Here is an 8,698-nt window from a genome sequence, read left to right as displayed (position 1 = left end):
GGTGGTCCTGGGAAGACTGAGACCCCCCATTTCACCCCGGGGGACTGACACCCCCCCCCTCCATCCTGGGGAGCTGATACCTCACCCCCCACCCCCCACCCCATTCCGGGGTTCCCTGAAGGAGACTGACACCCCCCCCCCCCCCGGGGTCCTGGAGAAGTTGAAATTCCCCCCCCCCCCCAAATACACACACAGGGGTGCCAAAACCCTCGGGGGTATCTGCCCCCTACCCCCAGTCCCTGCCCCAATTCTCCTTCCCACCCCCCGGGCCCCCCCCCGGTCCCTGCTCCAGCCCCCTTTCAGCTCCCCCACCCTGCAGCCCCCCCATCTCTGCCCCAATCCCCCCCCCCCATTCATTCTGCCCCCCCATTTCTGGGGATTTGGGGGGGGCACACAGGATATCACCCCCAGCACAACGTAGCCCCCCCCCCCAAATCATTTCTCTGCCTGGAACTGGCCCAGGATCATCAACCCCCCCCAAAACAGGGGGGTGCAAGGAGGAGGGGGGGGGCAGGACACAGCCTGACCCCTCCCAAACCCCCTCACCCCCCCCCCCGGCTTCCCCCGCCCTAGGGAAGGGGCTCAGGGGGGGTGGTGTACAGTGGGGACTTTTCAGGGGGATCTGGGGGGGGGGACACACACACACAGACACATTTCCCAACCCAGGACCGAGCTCCAAAGTGGGGGGCTTGCCCCCCTCCCCCCCCCCCGCCACGTCCACACCCCGGCTCTGCCTGGCCGCTGTGCTCGGGGGGGGGGGGGGGGGGGGGGGGGGCGGCTGGGGATGGGCAAAGCAGCTTCCCCCCCCCGGTTGGTGACATCTGGGGTCTGAAGCAAATGAGGGGGGGGACACGACATCCCACCTCTGCCAGCCCCCCCCCCCCAAAACGGGGAGGGCGCTGGGTGCAGTCAGGTGATGGTGGGGGCCTGTCCCGGCCTTTAAAAGGGCTTTGGGCCCCCCCCCCCCCAGCAGCTCCAGGCTGCTTGGCCCAGGCCCTGCCGGACCCCCCCCCCGCGCCCCCCAGCTGCTGGGTGGGGGTTCCCTGACAAGGGGGGGGTGTCCCTATCAAGGGGGGGGTCCCCACCCATCAGTCACAAATCCCCCGTGAAAATAAATGGGGAGGGGGGGGGGTTTGGGGGGAGTGTGATGTTGGGGGTTCATAGATCTGGGGGTCAATGATTGGGGGGGGAGGGGGGAAGGGGGGGGGCTCCATCCTGCCCTGGGGGCTGCGTGGGGGGGGGGGGGGGGCACTGGGAAGGGTTGGTTTTTTTTTGGGGGGGGTGGTGCAGTCCCTGGTCTGGTTGGGGAAGATCGGAGCTGGGGAGGGGACAGGACCAGGTCAGGATGTAACCAGGGAGGGAGGGGGCTGGGGGGGGACAGGGAGGGAGGGACGGACGGACGGATGGACGGACGGACGGACGGACGGATGGATGGATGGATGGATGGACGGATGGATGGATGGATGGACAGACGGACAGACGGACAGGGGACAGGGCAGGCTGGACCTGGGGAGGGCCAGTGGTTGAGGCCAACCCCTCGCCCTGCAGCCACAGGGCATCCCTGCTGCAGCCGAACCCCCCCAGCTCCTTCCCATTCCCCCCCCAATCCCCCCCAGACCCTCCCCAGCCCCCCCAAATCCTCCCCAGCCCCCCCAGACCCTCCCCAGCCCCCCCAAATCCTCCCCACTGCCCCGGAGCCTCCCAGGAGGCCGCCGTGGACAAAGCCCGTGTGTTACCGGCGCTGCCGCGGGGCACCGGCACGCTCGGCCAAAAATAACTCCGGGGGCTGTCGCTGGGACGGCGGCAGCTCCAGCTGAACCCCCCCGCAGTGAGCAAACCACACCACCACCCCCCCGCAATTTACTTTGCACCCCTCTTCCGCTTCTGCACCCCAAAATGCTCCGCAGGTGATGGGTGACACACACCCCCCCCCCCTCCCCGTTATTTGCTCCTGCTCTGCTCTGTGTTCCCCCCCCCCCGTGCCTCAGTTTCCCCAGTTGGTAAAGGGGAGCAAATCCCACTCCCTGCTGCATCCTGGGGGGCGGGAAGGGGTTTGGGGGGGTCCCACCGCCGGGCAGGTGGAGGAGCCGCGCTCAGCCCTTGGCGGCGGCCGGCGCTGGCTGGGGATCACACCCGGGAGCGGGGCCAGGGCCTGGCTCCGGCCGACGCTTTCCACTGGAAAACGGGGCTGGGAGTAAATAACAACGCGATGGCCGCCCCCCCCCGGCCCCTCCCCGCTTTTTGGGGGGTCACCGCCATCACCGGCCGCTCCCCGGCGTGGCAGAGCCCGGCGGAGGAGGGTGATGGATGGAGCATCCCCCCCCTGCGCCTCGAGTCTGGGTGAGGGGCACGGGGAGGGAGAAGAAGGGGGGGGCACATATTTTGGGGTCTCTTTCACCCCCCCCAAAAAAACACCCAAAGGAGTGGGGGCTCCGTGTGGATCCCACCGGATCTCCCGGCCCCAGCAGGCGTCGAGGCGTCGCCCAGCCGGGGCAGGTGGCCCAAAATTGGGATTTTTTTCACCCAAACCTCACTACATAGCCCTGACCACCCCACCCCCCCAAAAAAAACCCCAATTCCATCCTTTTTGGGTTTTATGCCCCATTTTTCCAAATCCCATCTCCGGGCGCTTTCCCGTTTTTCCCCCGTTTTGGGCTCTGGAAAGACGATCAGGGAATCGCAGGGAACATCCAAGTCAGCTCAGGAATTCGCCGTGGCGGGAGTGGAAGGAATGAGAGCGCCCGGCCTTAACTCTGCCCGCCCCGGGGGCGCCGCCGCCACCGTCACCATCGTCACTGTCACCAACGCCGCCGTCACCATCGTCACCGGCATCGCCACCACGAGGCCCGAGCTGCCGTCGGGTGGGGATGTCCCTGCCCTGATGCCGCAGCCCAATAGGGATGTCCCCACCCCGGGGGTTTGTCCCCACCCCAATGTCACCCACCTGGGGAATGTCCTCACTGTGATGGTGGGTGCTGGGGACACTGTCACCACCCTGATGACACCAGCCAGGATGTTCTTCCCAGCTTGATGCCACCATCCTGCCTTGGTGCCACCAGCCATGGGGATTGTCCCTCCCTGATGTCACCAGCCAAGATATTGTCCCCACCTTGATGCCACCAGCAAAGGGGACTGTCCGTCCCCTGATGCCATCAGCCAAAAGATTGTCCCCACCTTGATGCCACCAGCAAAGGGGACTGTCCCTTCCCTGATGCCATCAGCCAAGAGATTGTCCCCACCTTGACGCCACCAGCAAAGGGGACTGTCCCTTCCCTGATGCCATCAGCCAAGAGATTGTCCCCACCTTGACGCCACCAGCAAAGGGGATTGTCCCTTCCCTGATGCCACCAGCCAAGAGATTGTCCCCACCTTGACGCCACCAACCATGGGGACTGTCCCTACCCCGATGTCACCATCCAGGAGATTGTCCCCATCCTCTCTCTCTACCCAAGGGGATGTCCCCACCTTGATGCCACCAGCAAAGGGGACTGTCCCCACCTGATGTCACCAACCAGGCAAGTGTCCCCCCACTGATGCCACCACCCGTCCCCATCCCACCGGCATCACTTGGATTTGGGACCAAAGTCTTCAGGCGAACGAGGCCTCATTCTCCCCTCTCCCACGACTTTTACCCAAAATCCCCCAAACTCACCCCAAAACCCCACTTCGGAATCCCCAAACAGACGCTTCCCCCCCCAAAAAAAAAAAAAAAAAATAGAAAAACCAACAATTTTGCTTTTCATTTTCAAACAAGAAGTTGGGGCTCAAAACCACCAGGGGAGGAGATGGGGAAATTCAGACACTAGGCCTCATTTTGCCTCATTTTGCCTCATTTTGCCTCATTTTGCCTCATTTCTCCCCATTTTTTTGGGAGATTTCCCAAAATACCCTCAATCTCATAAAAATAGACTCAAACCAGAGGGATTTCCTCGCCCGCTGGCCCCGACACCTGCTCTGCTGTTTGCTTTATGGGGCAAGCAGGGATGACACCACCACCCCCCCCCCCTTATCCCCTTTTATTTTTTTTCTTTAAAAAGAGCGTTTTTCAGTAAAAGAGGAAAAAAAAAATTAAAATGCCATTTTTCGAAGCTGGTACCTCCCCTTAACCTCAGACCTTCCCCCAAATATTTCCCCTGGCCGGCATGGGAACGGGGAGCAGAAAGGAGCTTTGTCCCCCTGGCTGTGGCTGCGTGGCCAGAAAAAGGACATTTTTTTTTTTTTAATTTTTTTTTTTTTTTCCCCTCCTCACTTGTTGCTATTTAATTTTATATTTTTAATATCAGGCTGGGGGTAGCGGGTGGGTGGGGGGATGCTCAGTCCCCCCCGCCCCAAAATAAGGTTTGAATCAAGCTGGGGGGCGGAAGACAAACACACACACACACACACAACATCCCACCAGCAGCCCCATTTTTGGTCAATTTGCCCCCCCTCCAAAAAAAAAAAAGCTGCTTTTGGGGACACCCAGGACCAGACAGCGTCACCCCCACAAGCTCCCAACCACCTTTAGGCTCAATAAACCCCCCCCCAGGATCCCCAATTCCCCCCCCCCCCAATCCTTTCTCCAGCTGGGAATCCACCCCCAGCTTCTTTCCCAGCTGATCCAGACTCAAAGCTCCAAAAAAAGCCTTTTTCCCCCCCAATTTTTTTTATTTTTTTTTGAGGGGGGGGGGAATCACACACAGCTCCTTTGTCTACTGACCCCCCCCCCCCCTCCAAGGGGCTCTTCTGCCCCCGAAAGGTGGGAGGGCGGGAAGGGGAGGGGGGGGGGGGAGAAGACGCCGGCATTTTTGTGAGATGATGTCAAATAATTCGCCCCTGAACCCGGCCTCTTCCTCCTCCTCTTCCTCCTCCTCCTCCTCCTCCTCCTCCTCCTCCTCCTCGCGGAGGTTGGGATGAAAAGGCGACTCTTTGGGGAAGGTAGAGCCGCACAAAGGGCCCCTTTGAGCCTCCGACTCAGAGCCGCCTCGGAGAGGGGGGGGCGCCGGGGGGGGCGCCGGGGGGGGGGGCGGGTTTGAGGGCGATCGTGGTGATTTTGGGGTTTTTTTGTGTTTTTTTTTTTTTTTGGGGGGGTAGAATTCACACCCTCGTGCCCCACATTTAGCTGAAGGGGTGGGGCGGCGTGTTCTGCGCCCCAAAAGTGAGGAGTTTTGCCCCAAAGGTTGGGAGGAGCACCCTGAATCGCAGCCATTCAATTCCCACACCCCACACATTCCCCCCCCCCTCCGGCCCACCCTGCTTTTAGGGGGCATCAGCGCCTCAAAATGTTTGGAGCAACCCAAGAAAAAGGGGGTGAAGCCGCCCGCCCCCCCCCCCTCCCCAACACCCCTAGCACAACCCTTGTACAAGACATCAGAGAACACCCCCCCCCAGCACAAAACCAGTTTCAGGGGTGGGAAAATCCCCAACATTGGGGTGTCAAGGGCCCCCTAAATCCTTTGTAGGCTGGGGGGGGGGTGTGTATGGTTCCCCCCCCCCCCAAAAAAAAAAAAAAAAAAAGGGCAAAAAGCTGCGGCCATCAATGCCAGGGCTGGGGGGGGACACACTGGCAGGCGCGCGCCCCCGCTAATGAGAGCCACGATTATCCCAAATTAATGAGGGCTGGAAAGAGGCCGGCGACATTTGGGGGGGGGTGGGGGGGTGGAGGGGGGGGCTGAGGTGTCGCGGGGGGTTGACGGGGCCGTCCCGGCGCGGGAGCGTCCGCTGCCCCTCAGCTTTGGGGCCAAATCCTGTAAATTTGGGACAGGTGATGCGAAAAGGGGTTATTTTTGTTGGTCTGCTGATGGATGTGGACTCGATGCTTCGTTATTGGGGTGCAAATAAAAAGAGAGGTGGGGGGGGGGTTTGGGGGGGGGTTAATCACCAGTTGTGCTGTCACCCCGTGCTGGGGATGCTCTGCCACCGCCGTCCCTGCCTGTCCCCATCCCTGTCTCCTGACACCGGGGCCGAGCGCCTTTTTTTTTTAAAAAAAAAAAAAAAAAAGATAAAAAGGGCAAAATAAAAGTGAAATCTCAAATTTGGGGAGTTTAGGGTCCCCAAAAGCGGAGCCCAACGGTGGCAGAGGCCAGGGGGGGCAGGATCCATCCCCGGAGGGTGTTTTGGGAGCTATAAATACCTCGTGGCCGCCGCCGCCGCCCGCTCGAGGTTAAATAAACCACCAGAAATAGAAACCCCCGATTCCAGCCCCAGTTATCTCCTGTGCTGCCGGATCCAGCCCCGGGGGGGTCCGAGTCTGACCCCTCGCCGAGCTTGTTGCCCCCCCAAATCATCCACTTGAACCCCCTCTCCCCCTAGGGTCGGTGCTTGATGCTGTATCTCTACAAGGGGCTGGTTTGGGGGGGGGCTGGTTGAGATATGGGGGTGACTGGCTGCTGGGGTGGGGGGCACATACCCAACATCTTGTCTTCTGGGGAAATCCCCCCCCCCCCCCCCCCCAGGCTGCTCAGAGCACCCCAAGGCTCATCTCTGCTGCAACACCCCCACATACACACTTTATCCATCCCAAAGGCAAAAGGTGACACCCCCCCCACACACAAAACGCCCCCCCAAATGCAGGCAGGGCTGAGCAGTGCCAGGGCAGAGCCCCCATTTCTGGGATCAGAGACACCCCAGCACCCCCAAAACGACTCCAGCTTCTAACCCCGACGTGCAGGAAGGGGTTTTCACCCCCTTTTTCCCCCGCTGGAGTAAAGCGCGGGGGGGGGGGGAATAGTGAGGGATTCAGCATCCTTTGATGGTGGGACACCCCCCCCCACCCCCAAAGCCACCTATTTGGGGTGGCAGGGAGCCAGGGGCCCCAAGCGCTGCCCCGCGGCGTCCTCCAGCCAGCACAAAGCCGCCCTCTGTGTCCCCGGCCGGAGGATGCCGGAAAAAAAAAAAAAAAAAAGAAAAAAAAAAAAGGGAAAAAAAATAAATTAAATAAATCAGGGAAAAAAAAAAAAAAAAAACCAAACCTAAAAGCAAACGTTTCTTACAGGGGCTGGCTCGAGGGTCCCGCGGCTTGAACGGAGACCGGGCTCGGGGCAGGATGGGGCCGTGGGGGGGGGGGGGGTTTGGGTGTTGTTTTTTTTTTTTTTTTGGTGTGGGTTTTTGGTTTTTTTTGGTTTTTTTTGGAAAGGGAAAAAAAAAAAAGCAGCGGGGTCGCGAGGCCTAATGAGGCGCCGGGGCTGGAGGGATTAGCGGGGTGTGGGGGGATTTGTGGGGGGACCCCGGCTGGGCAGCGGGGGGCCGGGGCTGGGCCCGTCGTTAGGAGAAATTACAATCAGGAGTGTCGTGGAGTGTGCAGCCCCCCCCGACTCCTGTCCTGTGACTTGTCTGGTTTGGGGATCAAAAATGGCACCGTGGTGGCATTTGGGGGGGACAGGGACATATTGAGGGACAGTGTCCCTGCACACCCCCCCCCCTCCAGCTGCTGGAAATTGGGGGGGGAAGAGGGGAAACTGAGTCACGCCCCGGGGCTGGGGTCCTCTGGGCTGAGCTGGTGTCACCGGCTGGGCTGAATCCTGCCCCCCCCGGGCGGGATTTGGGGATCCCAGGCTGTGGGGGACAGAGGGGGGGGGTGTCCCCAAATCTTCCCCTCAAGAAAAATCTTCCCAAAGCTCCAAATCAACACCGGGGGGGGGGTGGGGGGGGGACGGACGGGACACAAGAGTGATGTTGGGATTAACCCCCCCCCGCCACATCCCTAAATGCCAAGAATCGGACCCAAAGCAGAGCCCCAAAGCTGCGAGCACCCCCACATCTTGAGCACCCTCACATTCAGGGGGGGGGGACACCCCAAAAGCCCCCAGAGCTCGGCTGGAAACCCCTTCCCCGGCCGTTTTCAGGGCACGTGCTCTGCCGCACCCCTGCAGCATCAGCGCCGGGTTTTGGGGCATCTCCCGCTGGTTTTTGGGGGTACAAGGGGCCACAACCCAGGGATGTCTCGTGTGTGCGTGTGTGTGTGTCCTCCATCCCCCTGGCACAAGGGCGTCTGTGTCCACACCGGCCGTAAATCTGGGACTCGGCTTTATAAGAACTCGCCTAATTATTTCGCCGGAGCGCGGCGGCCGGGCTGGACAAAGTTTACCCAACAATGCGGATGCCAATCGCAACACGCGGCCGCTCGCTGCAGCCCACAAAGGGCATTTTTGTCCCAAACGGCGCTGCTTTTTTTCTTTTTTTTTTTTTCTCATAGCAGCCCTGACGGATTCAGCACCGAGGGGGTGGGAGATGGGGCGACGCTTGTCACCGTGTCACCTCCTGCGCCCGGGCGAGCTCAGGGTTGAGTGAGGGGTGTGGTGTGAGGGGGGGGGGGGGGGGATGAGCTTTGCTGATGGAATTGGGGGTGATGGGTTGGGGGGCGGGGGGGAGGTTGATGAGGATTTCCTGGTGTTGGGAAGATCAGGAGCCACGCTTAGGCAGGAAGATTCCCAGCGGTGCCCCCCCGCCCTCCCCGGGCCCTCGAGCGTCGCTGGGGACATGGGGCTGCTCCAGGCTCAGCCAAGGGACAGACGGTGACACCCACCCGTCACTGAGGGGCCTGAGGGTGCCAGGAGCCACCATCCAGGTCCTGCCCTTCACCCAAGGGACTTGGGGTGGGGCGCAGACCCCAAAACCAGCCGCAGCCAGAGCTGGGCTGGACGCTTCACCCCTGGGCCAACCCACGGTGAAAACGCCAGAGGGGAGAGCAGAGCCCCCCCCGGGGAGGTGCTGGGAGGAA

At 61.1% G+C, this 8,698-nt stretch overlaps 1 protein-coding gene across 1 annotated transcript in view; it reads left to right on the top strand.

Annotated features, from left to right (window-relative positions):
• LOC141971824 (uncharacterized) overlaps window positions 1-8,698 on the top strand; it is a 165,479-nt gene that overhangs the window by 109,625 nt on the left and 47,156 nt on the right. The window lies entirely within an intron of this gene.

The sequence above is a fragment of the Athene noctua genome, chromosome 30 (assembly GCF_965140245.1).
Source record: "Athene noctua chromosome 30, bAthNoc1.hap1.1, whole genome shotgun sequence".
Lineage (NCBI taxonomy): Eukaryota > Metazoa > Chordata > Aves > Strigiformes > Strigidae > Athene > Athene noctua.
Note: the sequence above shows the minus strand (reverse complement) of the source record. Positions and strands in the feature narration are given on the sequence as shown.